The following is a 14,378-nucleotide window of genomic DNA, read 5'->3' on the forward strand; positions in this document are numbered from 1 at the left end:
GCTAGACCATTAATGGCCACTAAAAATAGAGATACACACAATACAGAGGCTTGAACGACCCCATTCTCCTGGATATGGGGGGGGGGGACTAAGGGAGGCACCAACTTGGATATGGAAAGTACGAAGCGACAGGAAGTTCTGGATAAAAATCGGGAGTGGGTCTCTGAGACCCCTCTCGTATAATGTGGCAAGGATATGATGCCACTAGGTGGTGTCATAAGCTCTTTGTAAATCAAAACAGACGGCAACCAGGTGTTGGCGTCCGTGAAAGAAGCCTGCAAAAGAAGCCTGGTCCTTTTTATTTTCGATATTAATGCATGCCTGGTTATTACCTATATCTTTAGCCAACTTGATATAGCTAGATCCTCCATTTACTGGATCATAGACATGTGTAGGGATGTCCAGGTGTAGTATCTGGCCGAGTGCTTTAACTGACCCTCCGACTTCCATCTCGGAAAACCAGGCCAGTATACCACTCCAGATGGATTTACGAAACCACTATATGATTGACGTGCTCTGTGGCATCAAGCCATTTTCTCTCCAAAGATGATTAAGAGTTGTCTCTTCACTGCGAGCATCAACTTTGTTGGGATGTGATTGTTTGCTGCAAAGCACGCACTGCATTTAATGGCGAGAAAACTTGTCACTGACTACTTTGAGCAGCTCCTTTCCCACGACAGGAAGGTATGCTCTTAGAAAACGAACAGGGTTGCGATACCCTCCTGCCAGGTTTTTGATCCTTGTGAACAAGACTCGCTCCTTGAAAGTGTCTAATTATCGCGTATTCTAATTGCAATTATGGTGTCACTGACCTGATGTCCTTCACTGAAAGGACGGGGAAAGGGAACTGCCACTATCCACATGATCATCTCTATTACTATTAATACTGCTCTGTGTTCACCCCGCTGATATGGTGCTGGGGAGAGGCAAATCGGAATGCCGCAAGCCACACATACCTTGTGTTTACACCAATTCTGACAAGGCTGATATGGATGACAGAGGAGGATGCTGCGGTGCTACCCGGTCCCACCAATGAGAATAGCCAGGCTGTGGCGATGGTTCCCAATGCTGTTGCTTTTGCTGCTGTTGCACACTATCGATAACTTGAGGAGTGGTAGATCGTTGGTCGGTCCGCAGAAACCAGAGCGGTGGTGCTGGGTGGCAATCGCGACATCCCGTGCTATGTGTAGCGGCACCCTTATAGGAGAAATGTATTTTACCAGGTACTGCTTTGGAGAGGAAGGTTTAGCCGCCGCCACCACCACCGCCGCCGCCACCACCACCACCACCACCACCACCACCACCACCACCACCACCACCACCACCACCACCACCACCACCACCACCACCACCACCACCACCACCACGTGTACCACGCTGTGTCAGGGCTGTGGAGACATGACCACTGTAGAAGAAGAGATGAAAAAAATTATAGTTAAGAATATTTCTTGCCATTGTTGGCACAGTGAAAGGGAGAATACTGATAATCACAAGGTTATAAGCAGAGTGAGTAATTACCTTTTTTGCTCTGGCTCCAAGGCATGAACATTTCACTGGGCAACTCCCCTACACCCTCAAATAAGTGATCACCACCATCATTAAACAGAGCCAGATCGAGATGCCTTTCCGCCTCTATTTCAGTGACCCTCTGCCTGACCCATTCATGAATGTCACTATCCTCATCAGAACTGGCATCTGGCTATTGGTCTGTCTTGCCTACAACAGACAAGACATATAAACAAATTTGTGAGAGAAAATAAAACTTCCTATACTACTCCTAGTGTTGCTGCTTGTGCAGTGGATAGTTCTTGAGAGAGAGAGAGAGAGAGAGAGAGAGAGAGAGAGAGAGAGAGAGAGAGAGAGAGAGGATGGGGGGGTGGGGTGGGGGGGGGGAATAAATAAGTATGGAACAAGAAAACGTTTGAACCGCTACTATACAGGAACAAATTTCAATGAAAATTATACTCACAAGGCAATCCTGGCTGCGAGCCCACCACAGGAGGCCGGACTTACAGTGCCATGGTCCAGTCCCCTCCCATCTCTCCTCAAAATCCAAGATAAAATCCTGGAATTGTACTATAACAAGAAACAGAAATGGAATTAATAAGGTGAATTTAACATACACATGAAATACACACTCAAAATACCTATTATTTATGAAGTTGGTAATACTGTCTCCAGAACTCTACTTATCTTGCCGCTATACTCTGAATTGTTGCTGCTAGCTCTCCTCATCTTGGTGACAAAAATGTACCCAACACAGACTGATTGAGAGGGGTTATGGGACCAAACGGCGAGGTCATCAGTCCTGCAATTCCGAAGTTAATCACAAGAAAGAGGGTCCGCTAAAAGTGGATGGATCCAATCAGGGGAGTCAAATTATAGAATAATAAACATTAAACACCCACAGTAAAAGGCATAAAAGGTGAGACCAAATCTAAAAACTGGAAGAAAGGAACAGTCATGGAGTCACCGACTGAGAAGACTGGGAAAGAGGGCCCAACCACAACCAACCTGCCGATGCTCGAAGACTGAAGTAGAATCTTATACCTGGAAATAAAAAACACGTTCACAGAGGTAACTGAGGATCAGTTCAACCATCCATCAATCATCTAACATTAAATTTAAAGAATTGGGAAGACGACACTTAACACAAAGGGTGGAAAGAAGGGGACATTCCACCGATATGTGGGATACTGTCTGGCTCCACAACCACATTGTGTGGGTGGGTCATTACATAGGAGGAAACAATGGGTGAGCCTGGTATAACCACAATGCATAGATGGCATAAAACAGTGGACTACTCCTGAGAAGACACACACAGATGAGAGTACGCACAACAAGGCTGACAGCAGTGGACTGAGGACTATGGAGGGGGGGAGGGGGGCAGGTTTATACAGACTTAGGCGACCAATGAGAGAGCTCCATTTGAATGGACAGCCAATGAGAAGCCTTTATGGAACATCACTATTTCCTGGAAGGGCTTGATGTGACTATCATCTCTCTTTCCAAACAACAGGAATGCTTTTATGATTAACAGTGTTTTTGCAAGCATGTACAGACACAATGAAGGCTTTTAGTGGTGAGAACAAGGGTGAATGTTTACCATTTCTGAGAAGGGTGACACAATGGATGGGGTGCCTCATTAGGAGCATCAGGAAGAATGCATTCGATGTTATCCTGGGAGATTTTTATTAACAGTTTCCATAAGCAGTGCAAAAGATTCCTATAGAATGTCCAGAGAGAGATTAGCCTTTCATTTACATACACACGAGACATCAGTACAACACTGACAACCTTGTAGCCGCACCTGCGAGGGTGGGTTGCTAGAATAACATCTTGCTCGGCAATTAGGCCTTGCCATAGAGGTATCACATATAGAAGCTCTCAATGAGTCGCCGTCCATGTCATGGGCACCAGCCAGATACGTCTCGCCTGTGGGATAGGCTGGCACGTATAGCAATTAGAAGACCGCGTCTCCTACTAGTTATGCTAATCTGCACTGGACCTGCAGATATGAAGGTGATGCATCAGCGCACCTGACATGGTGGCCCCGTAAACACGTTACCACCCTCTCCAGGTGGAGGATGCCCAGAAATCTCGCTTGTGGGAGAGGTTGGACCCGTGTCAGTGCACTGCCCAAGAGAGCGCGCCTGTCACAGCTGGTCATCATTCCACCTTGGACCTCTGTAGGGAAGATAGCTGGTAAGTCACAGTTGAATTTCTTAAGGATAGTTTGAAAATGTTTTTACATGCAATGAGTGTTTGTGCACTGCATTATTCCGTCTAAGTGTTGAGAGCATGTTTGCTGAGCATTAAACATGCATTATTCTGACACATAGTGAATGCGTCTGTACATCGGTGTACTGCATTATTTTGCTAATTTAAATGTAGTTTGCACATTGTAGGCTATGTATTGCAATCAGGGCTAGTGTTTTGTATCAGCGTGATAAATAAACTACATGAAATCCATCCCTACATAAATTGTTTCAGCTTCCCACTGAAGTACACTCCTCCCTCTGCAAGAGCTGGATGGAGACTGACCATTTCCCACCAATTCCAAGGTAGATGTGGTGGTTGGATGACTTAGGTTAGAGGAGGTAGTTCAACTGACCTATTTTCCCATCAAAACTTGAACTTCTCGCCACGATGACATTGCCACACCATGGCTGCCATTCTGAATAAATTTGGCAACAATGCAGAATGTGGCTGTGCTCTCTTTGTCCTACTACTAATGATGGCCAAATGACATGTGAGAAGAACACCACTTATAACACAAATCCTGAATGTTACACATTTAACAAGCCTGGTCACTGTAAGGAGAAATAATTTGCTGCAACTGCTGGGTACAGGGCCACATATAGAGAGATTGCCACAGTAAAAGAAAGAGTAACATGAGCAACAGACAACTTGGGAGACCATTAAATGAGTGCCGAGATGTATGTGCCACCACATCGTCAGTAGTGGTGCAAAAGGGGCATCACTCCACCTTGCATTATTGCCAATTTATTCAAGATGACAGCCACTGATATAATGGCGGGAAATTCAAATTTTGCTGGGAAAATAGGTCAACTGGGCTACCTCCACTAACCTAACTCCCTTCCCCACCCCTCTCCCATCCAGAAATTGGCACGGAAAAGAGTCTGTGCTGGGCTGCCAGATAGGATGGATGTAAGTCTTTATTTTGTATGCAGTGCAGTATATTGTTTATTTAAACATTTTGAGTTGCCACTGATTGAGCACTATACAGTAGCTCCATCCAGTGTGTTCACCTTGAGGTCCAGAGGCCATCTGACCTACTTCACAACACCACTACCAAAAGGCGCTCTTGACCTCCCATGACATAAGCCAAGATGGCAGCCAAGATTAAAAATGGCGGGAAATTCGCTCAATCTTCATCTAGCTGCTAGACACCGAGGACCTCATGACAGTATGGCAATATATCGTGCACAAGGCATTGTTTAACCAATTTGTTTAAGAATATTGTACATTTACTTCTGAAATCTTAACATCTCGGAAGTGACGATTGTGTTAAAACAATTTAGACAATGTTAAGCTATTATGGTACTTTTTTTTTTATTCTGATAGCGACACAAACCACGTAATTACACTGTCACAGATCACACTAAACACTCTGTGCACCAGAATCGCACTGGCTGGAAGCAGCCATGTGCTGGGCTTGAAGCACTGGCCACTGGCAACTGCAGAGCAGTTGCACTAAGCACATCCTGTCATACTAGAATTACCTCACCCTTCTATATGACGCACATATACTCCTTGTCGTTGACAAGAACTGCTTCAGGCCTTATTAAAATCTGTTTAAGCAATGCAAGGCTGGACATAGCAAACACTCCCTGTTGAGGTCCAGCCCACGACTGTAACTACCATGTGAGTATTAAAAATTTTTATGGTAGTAGTCGTAGTAGTAGTAGTAGTAGTGTAATTTGTTTTTGTGTCATTGGTTTATTTCTTATTTCATGCTTGTTCTTGTTCTAGCTCACTTTGTGAAAACGTAGCTTCAGCTGGAGGCTGAAAAAATACACCTGCCACACGCTGAGGAACAGCCTCCAGTGGTGAATATACAGCGCCAACAGTCACCTAAGCGTAGATGAAAAAATACCTATGTGGTAGTAGCTATTTGTATTGTATTTTGTATTATTATGACAAAAATTCTAGAGGCTTTTGACCTAGAAAGGCAGCTGGAAAGTATTCACCAACTGCAGCAGCAGTCTCCAACACCACAACAACGATGTAAGGGCAACAAATACTTAAATGGACAAAAGGGGAGAAGAAAATCACAGAAACGCAAGAAACTGGTAGAAGGGATTAAGACGACAAAACAGATTACCATGGCTGGTTGACCATGAGAATAGAAAGGAGAAGCCAGCCACTCTACAACCCATTAAAACGACCACCCTACAAGCACTAGGATGGATGACATCGAGTGACAAAGGACATGCACTAAAACTTAGATCAAATGATAAAACCCACTCTCACCAATCTATAATATAAAAATGAATCGCAAAATGTGTTGGTAAGCGCATAACTCAACAACGCCTCGACCAATTTGGCCAAATCTTTTTTTAAAATGTTCGTTGAAGTTCAAGGATGGTTTTTACGGCGAGAAAAATTAGAATTATTGCTGGAAAAACCCTAAAAATAGCCCTTTTCTTTTTCCTATACAAATGATTTGTAACTAAAACGTAGTCAATTTGAGCTTTATTGCTATGGTATAAAGTTCATATTAAATTACAAGCACTCACTGTTGCCTAAGCAATGTAGGTGTGTTCCTAACGTCAAAGATCATATCTATCAAAACAATGTGCGTGTGTGCGTTGGAGCACAGAATACATAGTTGGAGAAGTTTAATGTCGCGTTCCGAAACTCGCGTTTCTTTTGTATTAGTTTCGGCACGCGAGATAAAATGCATCAGTTTCCACGTCATTACATCAGTCAAACAAAAATCGCGTTACCAACAGTGTTTTATTATTTTTATAATATCCAAATTACAATTCGTACGGCTTAAAAGGATTTGACTTCAAGTCATATAAAATTTAAAAAAAAAAAAAGTTGTCTGTGACCTAATCTACTGAGTTTGCTTTTGTCAACTGATACACGAAACAAATTCGTGTTTTGTGCAGAGTGTTTACTTAGTGTTTGTTTAGTTCGTGATTAGTGAAAAACTAATTTATATTTGATATGCCTCCTATAAGACGAAGCAATTTAGGTAGAAGAACCAGAAATGCTACAAACCAAGCTAATTACCGATCTAATCGTACGGCACAACAACGTGACGACGGAAATGAACGTGAAAGAATTCGGATATCACAAACGCGTGAAGCGCGAGCGCGACATTCAACTAATAATCGCGCAAGTTTGAATCGAGCTGCTTTCAGTTACGATGTGTCAATTGACTACAGTAACTACCAATGTGTTGTTATTGGTTCTATGAACTCGGTTTGCTCACACTGTAAGGCATTAAAATACAAAAACGAAGCCAATGGATTGTGTTGCGCAAATGGTAAAGTGAAATTGATACCATTGGACCCACCACCAGAACCATTGTACTCATTGGTTTCAGGAATAGGAACAGATTCTATACACTTTTTGACACATATCCAACAATATAACAATTGCTTTCAAATGACTTCATTTGAGGCAACAAATGTAGTTCGGGAAAATTTTATGCCAACTTTCAAGGTATGTATTATAGCAGTTACTCATAATTATTTTAGCGAACAAAATTTTCTGTCACAAAAGTTAAGATGTGTCACTAATCTTCAATTTCTTAATCACTTATATATCACTTAGTCATCATATTATATGGTGATTCAGTTTCAGTGACACTTTTATTATATTTTATATTTGATAGATATTAGTTCAAACTAAATATATACTTTTTAAGATCAAATATTATTTAAGTTTGATCACTGACAATCCATTAATTTATACCACACCATAATATTTTATTTTATTTACAGATACAAGGGCAAATACATCACAGAGCAGGTTCACTGTTACCAGTGTCAGATAGCGACAACAAATTCCTGCAAATTTATTTTATGGGCAATTCGCCACAAGAAATTGATCTGCGTTGTGCACATAACAATTTAGTAAAGAGGTCTATTGTAGAACAATTACAAACTTTATTTCATCAACACAATCAATTGATTATATTGTTTAAAACTGCTCTGGATCTGATGCCATCCGATAATAACAAAATTGTAATCAGAGCTGATAAAACACCTGCAGGTCAACATACAAGACGTTTTAATGCACCAACTATTGATGAAGTTGCTATCGTTGTAGTTGGAGAAAACTTGGAATCCCGTGATATTGTTTTACATCGTCGGAATGATCAATTACAACGTATAAAGGAAACACACCGCTCATATGATGCACTGCAATATCCCATTATATTTTGGCAAGGTGAAGATGGCTACGATTTCTCAATAAAAATGATAAATCCCATTACAGGTAACTAAAATATTAATTTAGCTATGGCGATAATCTCAGTCATTATATTATGTATTTTAATTTTATATTTGAATGTTATTAAAAGAAAATCTATTTACAGGTTCTGAAACCAACAAAAAAGTCAGTTCAATGAACTATTATTCATACCGCCTAATGATTCGGGAAAATGAGGAAAATCACATATTGAAATGTCGGCGATTATATCACAAATATGTTGTTGACATGTATGTAAAAATTGAAACGGAGAGATTAACATTCATCAGGTTGAATCAAACCAAACTCCGATCTGAAGAGTATATTCACCTTCGAGATGCGATTAATACTGATGGAAATGCACAGAATGTCGGTCGGATGACTATTCTTCCAGCAACATACATCGGAAGCCCTCGGCATATGCACGAATATGCTCAAGATGCCATGTCGTATGTTCGTCATTATGGTACAGCAGATTCGTTCATCACATTTACATGCAATCCGCAATGGATAGAAATCAAGCAGGAGTTATTCCCTGGGCAATCACCCATTGATCGTCATGATATTACAGCCAGAGTCTTTAGACAAAAGTTGAAATCTTTAATGGATTTCATCGTAAAACATAATGTGTTTGGTGAGACACGCTGCTGGATGTATTCTGTGGAGTGGCAGAAACGAGGATTGCCACATGCACACATTTTGATTTGGTTGGTTGAAAAGATAAGGCCAAATGAAGTTGATGCAGTGATATCAGCTGAAATCCCTAATGTACAAGTAGATCCTGGATTGCATGAGGTAGTTATCAAAAACATGATACATGGTCCCTGTGGAACTCTTAATCAAAATTCACCGTGTATGATGGATGGTAAATGTTCAAAACGATATCCACGGACATTAATATCGGAAACAATTACTGGTAATGACGGTTATCCATTGTATCGTCGCAGATCGACAGCAGACAATGGAAAATCAACAATTGTCAAATTAAATCAACAAGATATTGAAATAGATAATCGTTGGATTGTTCGATATTCACCCATTTTATCAAAGACATTCAAAGCACACATCAACGTTGAATCTTGCCATTCAGTGAAATCTATTAAATACATTTGCAAATATGTAACCAAAGGGAGTGATATGGCTGTGATTGGAATTGGTGCAGAGAATTCCAATGATGAAGTTACCCAATACCAAATGGGCCGCTATGTCAGTAGTAATGAAGCAGTTTGGCGAATATTTTCTTTTCCTATTCATGAGAGACACCCTTCTGTTGTTCACTTAGCTGTGCATTTAGAAAATGGACAAAGAGTGTATTTTACAGCACAGAACGCAGTACAAAGAGCTGCTCAGCCACCATCTACTACATTAACCAGTTTTTTTGAGACATGCCAAAACGATCATTTCGCACAAACATTGCTATATTCTGAAATGCCAAAATATTATACCTGGAATCAATCCTCAAGGAGATTTATACGACGGAAACAAGGAAAACCAGTTCCAGGATATACAGATGTATATTCCACCGATGCGATTGGCCGGATTTATTCAGTACATCCAAGCAATGATGAATGTTTTTATTTACGACTGCTATTAGTCAATGTACGTGGCCCAACATCATTCCAACAGTTACGAACTGTTCATGGTGAATTGTGTGGATCCTACAGAGAAGCCTGTCAACGTTTGCAATTGCTTGAAAATGACGCTCATTGGGAGCAAACTCTCAATGATGCTGTAATATCATCACACGCTCATCAAATACGAACATTGTTTTCTATAATCATATCTACATGCTTCCCATCAAACCCAATTGATTTGTGGATCAAGTACAAAGATTATATGTGTGATGATATTTTGTATCAAATACGGAATAGAACGGGAAATCCAAATATACAAATCAGTGAAGAAATTTACAATGAAGCATTGATTTCAATTGAGGACATGTGCTTGATAATGTCAAACAAACTATTAATTCAATTAGGCCTGACCGCGCCCAATCGTCCAATGCATGACGCTTTTAACCAAGAGTTGCATCGAGAAAAACTGTATGATCTCAACGCTTTGAAAGAATTAATTCAAACAAATCTTCCACTGTTAAATGAACAACAGAAGTATGTATTTGAAACTCTTATGAAAGTAACAAATGATGAAACTGGAGGGATTTACTTCTTAGATGCACCTGGTGGTACAGGAAAAACTTTTTTGATTTCATTAATATTAGCAACAATTCGCTCACAAAATAAAATTGCACTTGCACTCGCTTCGTCGGGAATCGCAGCAACTTTGCTTGAAGGTGGTCGAACAGCCCATTCAGCACTAAAATTGCCATTAAATATGCAAAGCAATGAAACTCCAACCTGCAACGTTTCGAAGAACTCTGCAATGGCAAAGGTTTTGCAGCAATGTAAATTGATTGTTTGGGATGAATGCACGATGACACATAAAAAATCTTTGGAGGCTTTAGACAGAACCTTAAAAGATCTAGGGAGCAATAATAACCGATTTGGTGGTGCAATGATTTTATTAGCAGGAGATTTTCGTCAAACATTGCCAGTGATTCCACGATCAACGCCAGCTGATGAACTCAATGCATGTCTAAAGTCCTCCAATTTGTGGAAACATGTCAAAGTACTTCATTTAAGCAAGAATATGCGTGTCGAGTTGCAAAATGACCAATCTGGAAACATATTCTCTAAACAACTCATTGACATTGGTAATGGCAAATTTCCTATAGACATGTTGACTGGCTGCATTAACTTTCCTCAAAGTTTTTGTCAGTTAACTCGATCAAAAGATGAACTTATTCAGAAGGTGTTTCCAGATGTTTCTCAAAATTACAGAAACCATGATTGGTTGAGCGAACGAGCTATACTGGCTGCAAAAAACATAGATGTAAATGAATTAAATTTCAAAATTCAAGAACAAATTACAGGCGAATTGAGGATATATAAATCAGTTGATTCGGCTACTAATCAAGATGATGTAGTCAACTATCCACCGGAATTTTTAAACTCGCTGGATTTGCCAGGATTGCCACCTCACAATCTTCAATTAAAGGTTGGATCGGTGGTTATAATGTTGCGAAATATCAACCAACCGCGTCTTTGCAACGGTACACGGTTAGCGATAAAAAAATTACTAAACAATGTGATAGAAGCAACTATACTCAAAGGAAAGTATAAAGGAGAAGATGTTCTCATACCGCGCATCCCAATGATTCCGACTGATGTGCCATTTGAGTTTAAACGACTACAGTTTCCAGTGCGGCTTGCTTTTGCTATGACTATAAACAAGTCCCAGGGGCAATCATTAAGTGTTTGTGGTATTAATCTAGAAAACCCATGTTTCTCACATGGTCAATTGTATGTTGCCTGTTCCCGTGTTGGAAAACCATCAGATTTGTTTATCTATGCGCCAGGTAATCAAACAAAAAACATCGTATACCACAAAGCACTACAATGATAATAATAATAATTATGATTCACATGATTAACAATAAAGCGATTACTTACTTTTAAATCCTTATTTATGTTTTATTTAATTATTTTTTATTCATAACGCCCTATCACCAGGGTGACGGTTCTGTTCAGGAGAATTTTTTTAAATACGTAGGCAAAAAAACTGCCATATTACAAATCTTTTTGACAGGACGAAGTCTGTCGGGTCAGCTAGTAAAATATAAAACTGAATCAGCCGATGAGGTGTCCTCAGATAAAATTATCAGCAACGAGTTGTAGGGAAGCAGCCTACTCACGCTGTAGTAAATTCACATCAGTTTCCATTGTGTGCCAGCCAGTCTGCTGTAACTAGCTCTGACGTCATAAATGTTGCACAATACCTTAAAAATCAAGCAAATGACCTAAAACTTTTCTAGCATGTCAGGAATAATACTAAATTAATGTGTGTTAAATATCAGTTCGATAACTTCAGCCATTTTCGAAATTTGGACGTTTTTCTGAAAAAATCATTGGCACAACAGAGAAGAGCTAGAGACTTCAAAATTTATATTTAGATTCATCTTTCATAATGATTTAATAAAAACAGTACTTTGGATTTCACAAATTAAGACTTTAGTGGAAATTCATGATTTTCTGGTTTTCGTCTCAAAACTGAAGGAAGCAAGATAGATTAAGTAGGCTAATAAATAAGGCTAGGATGTTTACATTTAAATAGGTTGGAGGTCCGCTATGACTATGAAGATGTGAAAAGTTTCTTTTGAATACCTATAAAATTATAGCGATAGCGGATTTCAAAAGGGCCAGTTCAGAGCTCATCTGCTGCGTTCAAGTGTAATTTAATTAATTCTCTCGCCCAAAATATGTAACTTAGCCACGTCAAAATTTTATTATCAATACTTACCTGCGTGCTGAATGCACGTTTAAATTAAGAGCTTCATCGGCCATCAGCAAAAGAAGCTATAAATTATGTAACTTGAAGTGGTGCGTTACTAGCCCAGCGGCTAGTCGGGAGAGCCGATTTGATCAGGCGTTCCCTTAGCTGTCCGCACCGCGGCTATATATATAAGAACGCTGCGCGAGGAAGAAAGGCCCCAGTTCTCTTCAGACGCTGAACAACACGCCATCTGTGTCGGGAGTCGTGTTGCATCGGCATCACTGCTACAAACAGCCTCGGGTGCCGTATTAAGTTACTAGAGATACGCGGAACCGTGAAAGCATTTCAAGTGAAGGGTTAATTCTGGGATGATTTTCATTATCTAGCCTCAGTTTGCGTATTGTCGTATTTTCACGTGCCGTCGCGGGACAGACATTCTACCAATTATTTAGCGTGGCGTTTGATGAAATATTCTCATCAAATCTTGGCGAGCATTCTTTTTAACATTTAATTCGGACATTTATAGTTGCATCAGCGCATTAGACTCTGAACTGCTCTGTTAGTTAGGTTGTAGGGATACTTGTGTTTTTATCAGTGAATTTCAGAATATACTCAACTATTTTGGAAAAATCGTTTTTGATTAGAAATCCCGGACAATCTCCTAATTCCTCAGAGCTATAAGCTGCAGCTATAATGGTGTTCTCAGATGAAGTGGGCACTAGGAACTCTAATTACAGGCTTCACGTTTTGTTAAATCACTTTCTGGGAGCTAAAAAAGTAAATAGAGAGCCAGTGTTGAGAACGGCGAAAGACAGCATTAACAACATTCTAAAAGCCTGAAACTGATTTAACATTCAAACATTTATACAGCAAAATTTAATTTTCACGAGTTAACCGCCGCCCCACAGAGTCCGATAACCGAAGATTTCGTCGTAGGGCAGTCAAAGTGGGACCGTGGACCAGAATGTGGGCCACTGAACGGGGCTGTAGCTCAGCCAGGTGGCGGAAAAAAAAATGCCGCAATTCCACTGGAGGACGACATTATTGTGAGGCTGGGAAGGCATGAAGCGTGGGAGGTAGGTTATGCCTCAGGGTCACCTGCTGCCACCGATTGAGTATTTGTAGCCGTTTCTAAGATGGATGAGGCATCAGTGAGATCCAGGTCCGCAGGGAACACTAAGATCTCCAACGCATCCTCAGATATGGAACTGATAGGGAGTGGTGGTGTTGGGGCCACCAGAGGGTCCTGTTTCTTAGCACACTACTACTTAGTTTGCTTGCTCTCTTGCTTCTCTTTAGGGGCTTGCTAGGAAGATTTTTCTGAAGCAGCTTCAGGCATGGAGGAAGACTGTGAAGCTCTTCGTCCAGCAGCCTTTGGCTTCTTCGGCCACTGGCAAGTGTCTGCCATGGCATTAGTGGAGACCTTGGGAGAGAGGGCCCCAAAGGACCCCTTCCGCATGAGGAGGCTGTTGCTTCTCCGGCAGGGGGAGGGGACCAATGTCCCCTGTGCTTGGGAAGGTGGGGGGCTTGCTCCTGAAGTAGGTGCTTTGGGAGCAACAGATGAGAATTTGCCCTCCTACCATCAAGGTGGCGGATGTATTCTGGTGGCCCAGAGGTCCCACTGTTCATGGCACAGAGTGAGGAACAACTGGCACTTGGGATGGCGATGGTGACATAGCTGCAGCATGTGTTGACATCAACCTAATGGGGTGTTATCTTCCAAATTTACGAAGTGTAGCGGCAAGACATGCTCAAACTTCCAGCACTTAAAGCCCCCCATAAGGGGAGGGATGTATGGCTCAATGTCACAGCAATAATCTACCACCTTGACCTTTTCAGGCAATAAATCACGCTCAAAGGCCAAGATGATGGCACTGGTAGCAACCCTGTTTTCTTTCGGTCCCCTGTAAATGCGCCGGATAATGTGAACACCCCGCTGTTCTAAATTGGCGTGGAGTTCGTCATCAGACTGCAAGAGGAGATCGCGATGGAATATGATCCCTTGGACCATGTTGAGGCTTTTATGGGGAGTGACGGAAACAGTAATATCACCTGCTTGTCGCAGGCAAGAAACGCTCAGGATTGGGCTGGGGATGCTG

The 14,378-nt window shown here is 41.1% G+C and overlaps 1 long non-coding RNA gene across 2 annotated transcripts in view; it reads right to left on the minus strand.

Annotated features, from left to right (window-relative positions):
• Positions 1–1,362: 1,362 nt before the first annotated feature.
• LOC126191517 (uncharacterized) overlaps positions 1,363–14,378 on the minus strand; it is a 77,358-nt gene continuing 64,342 nt past the window's right edge. For both annotated transcript variants that reach the window (XR_007538361.1, XR_007538362.1), the window contains exons 2-4: positions 1,970–2,076; positions 1,519–1,716; positions 1,363–1,405 (exon numbers count right to left, since the gene is read on the minus strand). This is a non-coding gene — a long non-coding RNA (uncharacterized LOC126191517). The remainder of the gene's footprint in view (positions 1,406–1,518; positions 1,717–1,969; positions 2,077–14,378) is intronic.

The sequence above is a fragment of the Schistocerca cancellata genome, chromosome 6, assembly GCF_023864275.1.
Source record: "Schistocerca cancellata isolate TAMUIC-IGC-003103 chromosome 6, iqSchCanc2.1, whole genome shotgun sequence".
Classification (NCBI taxonomy): Eukaryota; Metazoa; Arthropoda; class Insecta; order Orthoptera; family Acrididae; genus Schistocerca; species Schistocerca cancellata.